At 40.1% G+C, this 13,402-nt stretch overlaps 3 non-coding genes across 3 annotated transcripts; 1 reads left to right on the forward strand and 2 right to left on the reverse strand.

The window, feature by feature from the left end:
• The first annotated feature begins 2,606 nt into the window (after positions 1–2,606).
• Positions 2,607–2,679, forward strand: TRNAM-CAU (transfer RNA methionine (anticodon CAU)). Its single transcript has one exon. It is a non-coding gene; the product is annotated as a tRNA-Met (tRNA).
• Positions 2,680–6,927: 4,248 nt separating this feature from the next.
• TRNAV-AAC (transfer RNA valine (anticodon AAC)) lies at positions 6,928–7,000 on the reverse strand. Its single transcript has one exon. It is a non-coding gene; the product is annotated as a tRNA-Val (tRNA).
• Positions 7,001–10,048: 3,048 nt separating this feature from the next.
• Positions 10,049–10,121, reverse strand: TRNAA-AGC (transfer RNA alanine (anticodon AGC)). The gene has a single exon. It is a non-coding gene; the product is annotated as a tRNA-Ala (tRNA).
• Positions 10,122–13,402: the final 3,281 nt, after the last annotated feature.

Raw genomic sequence — 13,402 nt, forward strand, 5'->3', positions numbered from 1 at the left:
CATGTGCCCAGAGGAAAGACCATGTGAGGACACAGCAAGAAGGTGACCATCTGCAAGTCAAGGGGCCTGAGAAGAAACCAGACCTGCCGACGCCTTGATTTTGAACTTGTAGCCTCCCGAACTGTGAGAAAAATTTCTGTTGTTTAAGCCACCCAGTCTGTGGTATTTTGTTATGGCATCTCTAACAAATTAATACAGAGCAGAAGGGTTACATTATCAAAATGAAATATTTAAGAGGCTGTTTTTAGCTGAGAGAATGAGGAAGTTTGAGAGTATGGGAACGGGGCCTTTGTTTATCCTGTCAGCTCCTGAGGTCGGGGTTGCCCAATTGCCTCTGACTCCCCAAACCTGGCACAGAACACGTCCTCAATAATTATGAGTAGAATGAATGATGGAATGAAAAGGAAGAGGGAGATTCAAGAGAGGTTCTGTAAAAAATAATCTAGTGTAGTAGTTCTCAGGCTTTCTGGTGTCAGGACTCATCACACTCTTAAAAACTTTATAATGAAACCCAAAGACCTTTGTGAATTTTATCTGTCAATATTTATTATGTTAAGATTTAAAATGTTTATTTGATTTTTAAAATAACATGATCAACCTATCAGATGTCATCATAAGTAATATAATTTTATGGAAAATAACTCTTTAATTTTAAACTCTTTAATGACTGGCTTAATAGAAGACAGATTTTTATATCTGCTTCCACATTCAAAATCTTGAGATATAATGTTTTGTTTCAAGCATATGAAGAAAGTTTGGCTTCATACAGATATGCTATTAGAAAAGGAAAGAGTATTTCAATAGCCTTTTCAGGTAATTGTGGACATCTTTCTTTGATTTTACACCAATACTTGACAGGCAGTACCTTCTTTAGGGTTGGTCGTAAAGTAGAATCTGACGCCTTATTGCTAACTTTGAATGGATCTTTCACCCATATGTGATTTGGTAACAACTTGGTTATATTGGTCCACTGAGATATGTAGTTCTTCCAAATGTTGAAACGTTTCAGTATACAATATCAAACAAACAGAAAAGAACATTCATTGATACCATCACCAATCTCATCAGAAACATCTCTAAATATTGGGAAGCTGCAAATTCATGAAGTTTCCTAGATGCTAATTTTCACTTGCAGGCTAATATTTTATCATTGCAAACAAATTCTGTCAGTTATTTTCTTTGAAGTGACAGGCTGAATTTTTTTATTCTTGAGAAAATGCCTGAATGTGTCATAGTTTTGTCTGTTACTTCTTTCAAATAAAAGTGGTGTTCCCTGAAAAACAAAACAAAACAAAACCCATAACTAGAACAGTTCACAACTCAAAAGTCACCCAAGTGCTTTTCTCAGAGATAATCATTCTACTGTGGTGCACAGCTGAAAGGCTTTTTCTGCACTTCTCATTTATTCACACAAATTATTAAAAAAACATGTACTTAAGGGTGAGAGTTAGTAAATATTTTTTACTGCTCCATCAGGATATTCTTAAGTAAAATACTTTTTTTTTTTTCTGAGTGTGTGGTGGATAGACACAGTGGCTGCTGGCACAGCTTAATGTCACTGCCTTGATTCATAGCAGGCACCAGAAGATTTATGCGCTGCTGTTTTTGCACCATCGGATTTTTTTTTCATAGCAAATAAAGTCTTGATAATTATGAAAAAATTGTTGGCCTCACAGATACCCTGAAGTGTCTCAGAACCCCCATGGGTCTGGACACCACACTTTGAGAACTGATAGTCTAAAGTATTTGTCAGGATTTGAGGGACGAAAGGTCAAGGCTTTCTTGGAAGTTTTGAACTCAGGTGCCAGGCACATGGCAGGCTGTGAATTAATGTCTGTTGAATGGACTGAAGAGTTCACAGTTCTATAAATATTTGTGTAACGAGTGAATGTGGTGATGTGGGGAAGAACATAATCTAGAGTGAAGAAAGCACACTTTTTGGAATCAGCAAAATCTGCTTTCAACATCTGGCTTTGCCATTTAGCAGCTGTGAATCTGATTCTACGGAGCCTCAGTTTCATCAGTAAAATGTGGATAATGATATATAGATTTATGGCAAAAAACTAAACTGGACTAAATGAAATTGAATGAATAGAATCTTTAATAGGATTTTTGGTACATAGAAGTGAAGAAAACATGCAGACTTACAAAGTCAGTTTGTGATATACTGAGGGGAACATCTCAGGCAACATCGGTGGAAATGTAGATTTAAATTAAGACACGTAAGTGTAGACTGCAGATATGTTTGGGAGCTATGCATTCGTCCAGCTACTATTTGGTGAGAGTCTACTATTCCAACAAAGGAGACTATGGATGGTAAAAAATCGACTGATAATTGAGGGAACGACAATCCAGATGATTAGAAAATAAGGACAGCATCAACCAGAGGTCAGGCACAATTGTTCAGTGGATACACTAGTTTCCAGGTATGAAGCTCTTTTGAGCGCGGAGCTAGAAAGGACCCTGGATATTTGGAAATATCTGGGATAACCAGTAACTCTGGACGAAGAAAACTGAAAATCCAGAAAGTAATCCGTTTCGACGGAAAGAAATTAGATAATTCATTTACAGCCTGGCTAAGGTGGGTACCCGATAGGTACCCGAGCGCCTTCTTAGCGCAGTGGGCAGCGCGTCAGTCTCATAATCTGAAGGTCCTGAGTTCGAGCCTCAGAGAAGGCAGCTGTCTTTTCTTCGGCGTGTTCGTTTTCTTTGTTTTTGCACTCATTTACCTCTGGGACGTAGTTTCTTCTGCTGTGAAGTATCAAGAAGTGAGATTGTATGAGATTGTATCAGAGCCAGAGTCTTCCTACAATAACCGTTCGGGTCCCCAGCAGACATGCGCTAGCCGCTCCGCGCAACTGCTGTTTCCCGAGGGGTTCTGGAGACGCTCTGCCTTGAGGGCGGTGACGCTTGGAACTCCAGACTAGCCCTGAAAAACCACGCGGGGCATAAAACTTCTAGTGCCGAAATAACCACGTGCTCAAAATAGCCAATAGCGCAGAAATTGTACTTCACTAACTTCGCTGGCTGGTGCCTGCAGGGTCTACGCCCGAGGTCTTCGGCTGTGCATCTCCTTGCCCTCTTGGTCGGTAACAGCAACTTCCCAGATGACTACAGCTCAATACGGATATAGAAAACATTGACTTTTTGGGGGGGGGGGGGGCGGTGTCTTAAAAAAATTTTTTATGAGTCCGTAGAAGACAGGGAAATATTGGACATTGAAATATTGGAAGTGTAGTAAATCGGATCTTTCTGATTTTTTTCCTCGTATGGTTCCACACATGACAGGGCTGGCGATGTCTTAACTGACACTCCAACTTTGTAGCCGGTGGAGAAAAACAGTGGAAGAGAGATGGGGGATCTCGGAGCAGGCAGAGATAGATGCTCAAAGAGGAAGAAGGTCTGTGGGAGGCTGGGCTGGTCATTTTCCATCACAGCAATGCGCGGTGCTGTATGTCGGGTGGGTCCTTAACCCCGTGTTATAGAAGCCGAGAGAAGTTAATTTTAATGGTGAAAAGTTAATTAAATGGCCAATGACGGGGACCTAAAGAAGCTAGATTACGAGAGGACTTGCGCGTCTAAGGTCTCCTAGTAGATGCCGGTTGGGGAGGGGATGGCAAAGAGCCAGAGAGTCGGGCAAAGGAAGGTTCTGACGCCCAGTGGAATTTTAGAAAATGAATTCACGCAGGAAGAGGAGGAAGAAAGAGAGTGTTGGGAAGTCTGTCCTTAACGAGATGCTTACCCATCTGCCTAGGACCCCATGATTACCGTCCCTGCCTGTGTATTTCAACCGTAACGCCGGTCCTGAGCAATAACTTTAGAAACCCTTCAAAATCATTAAAGGAAACAAAGAGGCCATTCTCATGTGCTACACGCAAAACCTGGATAGTTTTTCCTCTTTTGTTTTAGAGGTTCCTGGAGATAGACAGATATGCAAAAACTTCACAGCAGAAAATACTGAGAAGCAATTCCATCAGGATATTTATTTTTAATACAGTCTGACATGTCTAGATTGTCAGAATTATTAAAAAATAAACATACTGGGGGTGGTGGTGGGATGAATTGGGAGATTGGGACTGACATATATACACTAATATGTATAAAATGGGTAACTAATAAAAAAATATACTGTCTATAAGAAACTCACGTAATATAGTTACTAATAAGTTTGCATACAGATTTACTATTTAATAATTTATTAATTGCTTGTTCCCTTTTTTTTTTTTTTTTTTTTTTTTTTTTTGCGGTACGCGGGCCTCTCACTGTTGCGGAACACAGGCTCCAGACGTGCAGGCTCAGCGGCCATAGCTCACGGGCCCAGCCGCTCCGCGGCATGTGCGATCTTCGCGGACCGGGGCACAGAACCCGTGTTTGCTGCATCGACAGGCGGACTCTCAACCACTGCGCCACCAGGGAAGCCACCGCCCCTTTCTTTTTCATATTTCTTTGTTCCTCTTCCTTCCTACCTTCATTTGACTTATTTAAACATTGTTAGTAGGTGGTCTAGTGATTACCCTATACATCCTTAACATCTCACAGCATACTTGGAATCAATAAATTACCATTCAAATTGAGTATAGAAACCTATACCACCATTATGTACCTTTGCCATAAGCCCTTTATGATATGTATATAGTACATGTAGATATAATTAAACTCTATAAGACAATGTTGTAATTTTCACTTTCAATCATCAAACATACTTTAAAGAACTCAAGAGAATAGGTCTGTCATTTTTACCCACATCTTTCCTAGCTTTGCTATTGTTCAATCATGCTGTTCCAAGTGTCCTGCTGGTATCATTTTTCTTGTCTCACACTTTACTTTTTTCTAGCACTTCTGCTGGCAATGGATTATCTCAGTTTACCTTCAAATCAAAATGTATTTTTCACCTCTTTGAACGATATTTTTGCTATATCAGCATTCTGGTCTATTCTTCCAACATTTAAAAAAGTCATGTCATTTCTTTATGGCCTCTGTGGTTCTGATGAGAACAGATCAAAGTTTCCCTTTAGTTTTCCTCAGGTTGCTTTCAAGAAGTTTTTATTTTTTTCCTTTGGTTTTCAGCAGTTTAATAGTAATATGTCTGGGTGTGGCTTTATAGGAGTATATCCTGCTTCAAGTTTACTGAACATTTTGAATCTGGTTTAGGTCTTTTGCCAAATTTGGAAAGTTTTCAAATTTGGAAATTCAAAATAAATTTCCCCCTTTTTCAAGGTCCTCTTTCTCCTCTTGTTTTGTGTCTCCAATGATGTGAATATAAGATCTTTGGTATTTTCCAATTTGTCCCTGAAGCACCAGCCATCTTTTAAAATATACTTTTCACTCTGTCATTTAGACTGGACAGTTACTATCATCTATCTTCACATTCACTGACTTTTTCTCAGTCATTGTCTGCTATTAGGACAGTCCATTGAGGCATTGTTGTTTATAATTTTGGTTAATACATTTTCAGTTCTGAAGTTTCAATTTGGACTTATATGTCCCATTTTTTTGCTAAGACTTTCTAACATTCAATTCATTTCAGTTCTCACCCCTAATTCTCAGAGCACTGAATAACCACTACTTCAAAGTATTTATTAGAAGATTTCAACATCTGTATCATCTCAGTATTGATATCTGTTGATTCTCTTTTCCAAGTCAGTTAACCAATTTTCCTGGTTCTTCATTTGCTGAATAATGTTGGATTATAACCTGGCCATTTTTGCATCAGACTTTGTGTCTTGTTCAGATTTTATGGAGAATATTGCTACTTTTGTTTTTGCAGTCAATTGACTGCCTTGTGTCAAAGTTCCAAGTACCAACCAGCCTTCTGTGTGTTCATAGTCCAATCCATTTCCAAAGCCTTTCTGATGCTATTTGGAGATCTCTGGAGTGTGTGCAGTCCAGTGACCAGTGTGGACTTGGGCAGTGCGCTATCACTTCAGTTCTCAAAGTTTTTGTTGTTTAGGACCTGAGTCACTTATACATAGATCATGGGTTCATCCAGAAGTTCACTAATAACTTCACGTGTTTGCTTTCCACAGTGTCTTTCTCGATATTTTCTGGTTACTTGGGGCACTCGGTTTCAGTCCCTGATGAGAAAGCTGCGGACTTATTGAACCCCGCTCTGTCCTGAGCTTCTCAGGACTGTGCCGCCTTGTGGCTAAGTTGCAGGAAGAAACAGGAATAAAAAGACGAATTGGGCATATCCCTTTAGATGACCAGCTATTCTGAAGAAACAGAAAACAAATTATAGGTTGAAAATATCTGTACATACCGAAAGCCAGTAGAGCCAGCGCTGCCCTGCCTTGTCCTTGCCCGAAGAAGTGTCCAAAGTGTCTAATTTTCTCATTTCTTACTACAGGCTGGAAGATTGGCGCTCCTCGGTAGAACGAGTAAAACTTAGAGAATGTGGATATCGATCCCCCTACCTCTCGCATGCCAAGCGAGCGCTCTACCACTTGGGCTAACTCCCCTACACCAAACTCACTCTCTCTTTTTTCCCCCCGTCCCCCCTTCCTCCTTCAGCTTTTCAGAGTACTTCATTATTCGCTCTTTTGGAAGGCCCAAACTTCAGGAAATGTCAAGGCCATTAATGCGAAACCAGAATTTAGACTAAGGGCACATCTTCTCAAAGATGCCCCAAAGCAAGAGCGCGGTTGGTACCTATTCCTCCGCTAAGAAAAGAAAGTAGCCATGGGAAAAGTTTGATACCCCAAAAGTTCACGTTTCAGATTTTCTGGGACAGAAGAGAACACGTCTCACTTGGGAGGAGTCACCCAGAACAGTTGGCTAATGCGACAAGACTACCTCAGGATGATTATCTGTGTCTTGAAAAGGAGACCGAAACAAGAAACCAAAAGAAGTTGGATGATCACTTGTTCCTTTTAGGGCAGGTGGTACACTGATTTTTCCCAGATGGTGGAAGGCAAAAGAATCAGCTGTTGTTTCCGCTCGGTTTCGAACCGAGGACCTCTCGCGTGTTAGGCGAGCGTGATAACCGCTACACTACGGAAACTCGCGTTGTGGTTTTTTCCCGGCATATTTATTCAATTCTTGCTGAGGTGGGTTATGAAAGGTTTCACATCTACACCGTGTGAGAGAATAACCAAAAACTACAAACTATTACAAGCAGGACCCATCGGAAATAAGAAGCGAGATCATATCAGAGAGAAGAAATAAAATATGGACACTGAGGGGTGAAGATGAAGAGTGAACAGGGTGGAAGGAACAGGCATGGAGGTAGGAATTCCTGTGTTCAGCAATTACCTGTTTAGTTGGAGTGGAGTGGAGTGTGTGCGTGCGTGTGTGTATGTAAAATAGACATGGAGGGAAACAGTGATTGAAAAGCCTGGACACATGAAGATACATTGGGGAGAAAATTGTGGAGGCTTAAGAACCTTTGAAAAAAAATCCAGGCACATGGCTTTAAAATCAAAACATTTTATGAAACGTTTTTATTTTGAATGCCAAATAGGTAGGAAACGGAGAAACTAGAATTAGAGAGAGAGAAAAAGAAGTTATAAGATATTAAAGAATCGAGGTTTATTCTTTTAGCTCCTGGGATTAGCAGTAGCATGAGTCTTTCTGCATCTCCAGCCCAGTACACTGTCTGGGACAGAATACATTTTCCATAAACATAGAATGGATAAAGGCATAGATGCATGAGAAGAAAGAGAAAGATTCTGGAGAGGTTGTCCAGGAAGGATCTACAGTATTTGAGTATATGTCAAGACACTGGATGTAGAGATTTTGAGGGAGAAGAAAGTGTCAAAGCCATGTATAGAATACTTGAACCTGGGTGGTAGACACAAGTGATTTTGAATTAATATCTGATGCATGGAAGATTAAATCCACTGATTTATAAGTATTTGTTTTAATAATGAATTAATGAATGAATTGGTCTGGATAAAAAGTGATAAGACTATGCACAGGGCTAAAGGAAAAGCCTACATTTTAATATAGGAAAAAAAAAATCAGTTTTCCACTTCCGGTTTTGCTCCACACATCCATTCAAACTGAGAAAAAAATGGTTCAACTACTCTGAGCTTCAGTTTTATCAGTAAAGTGGGAATAATGATATTTGGATGAACTGCAAAGCCTAAATCAAACAACTTGCATAAAATTAATAAACATTTAGTACAATTTTCAGCATATGGTGCTGAAAAAGGATTTTTTTTTCATTCTTTCGTAGCCTGTATTCCAAGTCCCCAGTGGTGGTCATCCTTCTCTCAAAGGCTCAGAGAGGCAGCAAATGGAAAGAGGTAATCCCCTCGTAACCACTGTGGTGCTTTCTCCAGCCTGAAGGTGCCTCCCTTCCTTGAGCCCTTAAGGGGAAGAAACAGCACGGTCTGATCTTCAGGAAGCAATCTCTAGACAAGCTAACCTTCAGAAATCCATCTCTGGGTGTCATTTTGGTAACATGTGTATAAGAAGTAAAACAGAACATCACTTCTCTTTCACATTTTAAAAGAAAATCAACTGGGCAAAGTTGGAATCCTACAACCCATAATCATATATGTCACCATACTGTCACTGGTTCCCCAAAGAATAAAGTGGTTTCAAGATATTTTATTATCCTGAAAAGGCTACTACACTGTCTACACTGTCAGCATTCCAGATGTGACCACTGTCTCCGCTTTCTCCTTCCAGCTTCCAAGCTCACAGAATGTCAAAGAACACCTTATCATTATGTAACTTCTCACTTAATAACTGGAAATTTAAAGTCCACTTTGTCTGATATGAATATATCCACTTCGGCTCTTTTTGATTAATGCTTGTGTGGTGTCTCTTTTCCCATTCTTTACTATCAATCTCCTGTGTAACTTTAATCTTGTTTATAACATTTAATCTCATATATTAACACCTTTGAAAAGAGTTTCTTAAGGTCAGCATATTTATTTTTAGTATATTCTGACGAGCTCTGATTTTTATGGGTGTGTCTAGATAATGTATATTTAATGTTATTATTGATAAATTTGCATATAGATTTACTATTTAATAGTTTATTAATGGTTTGTTCCCTTATTTTTTATTCTTTGTTTCTTTTCCTACCTTCTTTCAGCTTATTTAAACATTATCTGTAGCTGCTCTAGTGATTACTCTATACATCCTTAATATTTCACAGTATATTTAGAATCAATAAATTACTATTCAAGTTGAATATAGAAAACTCACTGCCATTCAGTCCCTTTACCATAATCATTTTATGTCATGTATATAGTACATGTAGATACAATGAAAACTCCATGGGACAATGCTGTACTTTTCACTTTCAAACATTAAACATACTTCAAAGAACTCAAGAGAAACATAATAGTCTATCCTATTCACCCAGATATTTCCTTCTCTGCTGTTGTTCTGATGAGAATGGAGTCATCATAGTTCAGGCATATAAAAATGGAGACGTCTGCCATTGAGAATCTGGTCTCAGACACCTCCTTACATCAGTGAGAACTTGAATTTTCTTTGAACTTTGCCAAACCCAAGGATGCCATTTGCCCTGTTGAGAACAACATAACCAGCTGCAACTTTATGGTCTCAAGGTTCCCCCTTGTAACTATGTAACCATTGCAGACCCCAACAAAACCTTGCTTAGCCAGTTCTCAAAGCCTATGGTATGTTGTTTAGGATCAGAGCCATTTATTCACAACTCACAGGTGCATCCAGATGTTCACTAATAACTTCTTGTGTTTGCTTTCCTGATATTTTCTGGTTACTTGAGGTTCCTGGTTTCAATCAGTGACAGGAAAGCTGGGGTCTTATTGACCCCCGCTCTGCCCTGCACTTCTCAGGACTCTGCTGCCTTGCTGCCAAGTAGCTGGAAGAAACAGGAATAAAAAGAGGAATTGGGCATATCCCTTGAGATGACCAGCTATTCTGAAGAAACAGAAAATAAATTACAGGTTGATAGTAGAGGTACATAAAAAAGGCCAGTAGAACCAGTGCTGTCCTGTCTTGTCCTTGCCTGGAGAAGGATCCAAAGTGTCTGATTTTCTCATTTCTTTCTACAGGTTGGAAGATTTGCAGTTGTCAGCTGGAGCTCCGTGGTTGAAAGAGTAAAAGCTGGAGAATGTGGGTATCGATCCCACTACCTCTCACATGCTAAGCGAGCGCTCTACCACTTGAGCTAATCCCCCACTTATCTCTCTGGCCCCTTTCCTCAAATATTTTAGAGTAATATCTCCACTTCATTATTCACTCTTCTGGGTGACCCAAACTTCAGAAAATTTCAAGGTCCTTATCGTGAAACCAGGACTGGACTCAGGGCACAGCTACCCAAAGATGCCCTGAGGCAAGAGCATGATTGGTACCTATTCCTCTGCTAAGGAAGGGAGGAGAGAGTGGCCGTGGGAAAAAGAAGAAGAGACAGAGGGAACATTTTTGGACTTCACTGTTGAAGAGAAACTGGAAATTAAGAACCTGTGTAGAAGAAAATACATGCAAAAGGAAATAGGGTTTTAATTCTGTTCCAGTTTTCACCCAAATTTAAACTGTTATCAGTTGTGACTGTTTTATAACGGGAGTCCTAAACATCTGTGTTCCCTTACATCTTTATTTGTTATTCACTAATTACAATAGAAGTAGAAGATTCTATCTGGGAAAAATTTAAATTATACAGTATAAATAAGTTGTCATTCATCAATAAAATTCAAAACATCGAATAAGGCATAAAGAAAGAGTAAAATAAATCGACAGGTGCAGAGATTAACATTTTGGAAGTTAATGAAATCATTTATTAAATTATTAACTGTTCAATATTTGATCTACCTATTCCTTAGCCTTACCTAATATTTTCATTTCAAGACAGAAGCCATATTTATGCCTTAACTTCAGGCACTGAGGACACAGTGAGGGCAAAACAGTGATTTGAGCCTAAAGGTCCTTATATTCTAGAGGAGAAACAGGAAATTTAAGAAGAAAAACTTCATAAGACACTTTCTGAACCAGAGAGTGTTTGTGAGGAAGGTGGCATAAATTGATGTGATAGACTGAAATCACGATAAGAGACATTAGCTATGGGCGGGGGGGTGGTCTCAGTAGCAAAGTAACATTTGATTTAGCGGCTGAATGCCAAGAAGTAGGCACCTTACTAGGTCTGATTCAAAATGAAAAGACGTATTAGTCAGGAGCTGAGAGGTGAAGAAAGGCCCTCTGTGGACAACTGGGAAACTAGCCCAGACAGAGCCCGGTTACCAAATACCCACAGCAGAGCCAAAATGTGAGAAATTTTCCATCTCATTTGAAGACTGTGTGACTCTGGCCTAAGCAAATGTTGGGTGTGCTGAAGGAGCACCCATTCACAGAGTCTCCAAGAGCAGCACCCACAGGATTCTCTGTGCCTGAAGACGTTTAATATCAAGTTGAGGGAAGTCTTTCAGTGAAAAGCAAAGGGCAAGGGCTGTTCACAGCTCAGCATGGCAGAATCATGACCCGCTTTATCTTTCCTTCCTGTCTTTGGACCTCATCTGGTTCTGATCGCTAATGTTGATAAATATATTTCCTGCATTACCTGTTGGGATCCCCCCACCCCCTTTTTAAATCATATTTCAGCTGCCTGTGCAAAGAGGAAAAAATTTATTTTGGATTCTATGTGTGGAAAGTAAATACCGCCTGACTGTTTCATAATTTGAGAGATATTTCTGAAGGTGTTGATTTGAACTGTCATTGCAGGTACTACAACGTTTGGGTTGAGACAGGTGGGTAAGGAACCTCCTTAAGGAAGAACTACCTAAAGATCCTACTCCTATTCTTTATGAGTTTTCTCTAAGAATTCCCCTAATTTCATATTTTCTTGTTTGTTTTGTTTTTTGTTTTTGACCATCTGGGTCTTTTTCGTCCCCTTCCAGACCCAGGAAGCTCAGACCTCACACCCACAAATTCTTTTGTACATCTTGTCTCTCTAGGTGTCCCTCAACATCCTTCCCTCTTCTCCCAGGTCAATAGACCCCATAAATGTCAATTACAAATAGTGGAAAGACCTTCTTTTCACCAGGATCTCTCTGTTTGGAAAACAGGGGTGGGAGGTCCACCCTCCCACTAGCCCAAAACCATGAATGTTGAGATGGAAAGGCCAGCACAGTCCAGTACAGATCATGTTCACTCCCTCCACAGCAGGTTTTCCTTCCTTGTTGTAATACAATGACAAAGAGTATTGGTCAAAGACTGAGTCTGTGCTGTCTTCTGTGTGAAATATAAACGTATAAATTGTCATTTTTAAAGGCAATCCAATATTTCCTGGAGTTGGGTTCAGGGGAGAAGCTCTGAGGACTCAGGTGCCTGTGGAGAAGGAATGAAGGAGCAAAACTGGGGAAAATAGAATATCTTTCTCACTAGCTCCCAGTGCCAAGAAGGCTTTGTAACATTCAACCTAATTCCCATGCTCTAACCCTCTTGTTGACCTGGGGTCATTCTAGACATGTGCCCTAACCAGTTGTATGGGTCTAACCTGCTGCCACAAGGTTATTTCATTGCCACCAAAGAGGACCTGAGAGAAAATATGACTTCAGCAAAAGCACAATGAAAAACTACTGTTTCTATTAAGGAGTGGGGTGGGGGGAGTGAGATCTATAGTATTTCATCATGGGAATGATCTAGCTCTGAAACCATTTCACTCTTTTGAATTGCCAGAAAGCAAGTGAAGGTCCCAGCTGGGTAGGGTGCCCAGCTGGAATTGCGGGGCTGTCTCACATGTCATGTATTTCTCTATAAAACAGAGTTGTGATTGTTAGAGATTTTGGAAATATGGCCACCTAGGAGGAGGAGAGGAGGGGTGGCTTCTGCAGCCCTCTCACCTGCACAATTAAGCCCTCCCAACGTGGCCCAGGTTGCTGGGTAGGGCTTCATCCCTCCTCCTGTCTTCCAGAGAAAGATAGGATTGGCATAGTAAGACACTAGGATCCTGGACAAGGATGAGGTAGCAGAGGGAAGAGGAAGAATTTTCAAGAGAACATTGGAAACTGGAAATCAGGGCTTTTACTCAGTCTTTAATTTGAAAGAAATGAAGGAATGGTCAGGAAATATCAACACAAAATCAAGAAAAAACTGCTCAAACAAGAAAAGTTCAACAAAAAACACGGATGCTCCACAGGTCAGAATCCCTTCTCATCCTAAATATCTGTCAGATATTTTGAGTTTTCCAGTGACAATTTTAGTCAGATATAATGGTAAAGATTTTGGGGTTTGATTTTGTTTTTTTTTCATCATGAAAGAAACAAAGTTTCTTTTGTTTGTTTCATTCCTAAGGTCAGTAGACAACAGGTCTGTTGCATTTGCCTTTCAAATTGCGGATATGAAACCAAGATTGTTTCTCTCCACCGTGGACATTCTGCTCAGATCGGCTGCTTAAGTATCCGGACATCCTGAGCCGTCACCAGTATGCTGAGACCCAGCTTGCGATCAGACTGAAAAGCATCCTGCT

Source organism: Delphinus delphis, chromosome 10 (assembly GCF_949987515.2).
Source record: "Delphinus delphis chromosome 10, mDelDel1.2, whole genome shotgun sequence".
Classification (NCBI taxonomy): Eukaryota; Metazoa; Chordata; class Mammalia; order Artiodactyla; family Delphinidae; genus Delphinus; species Delphinus delphis.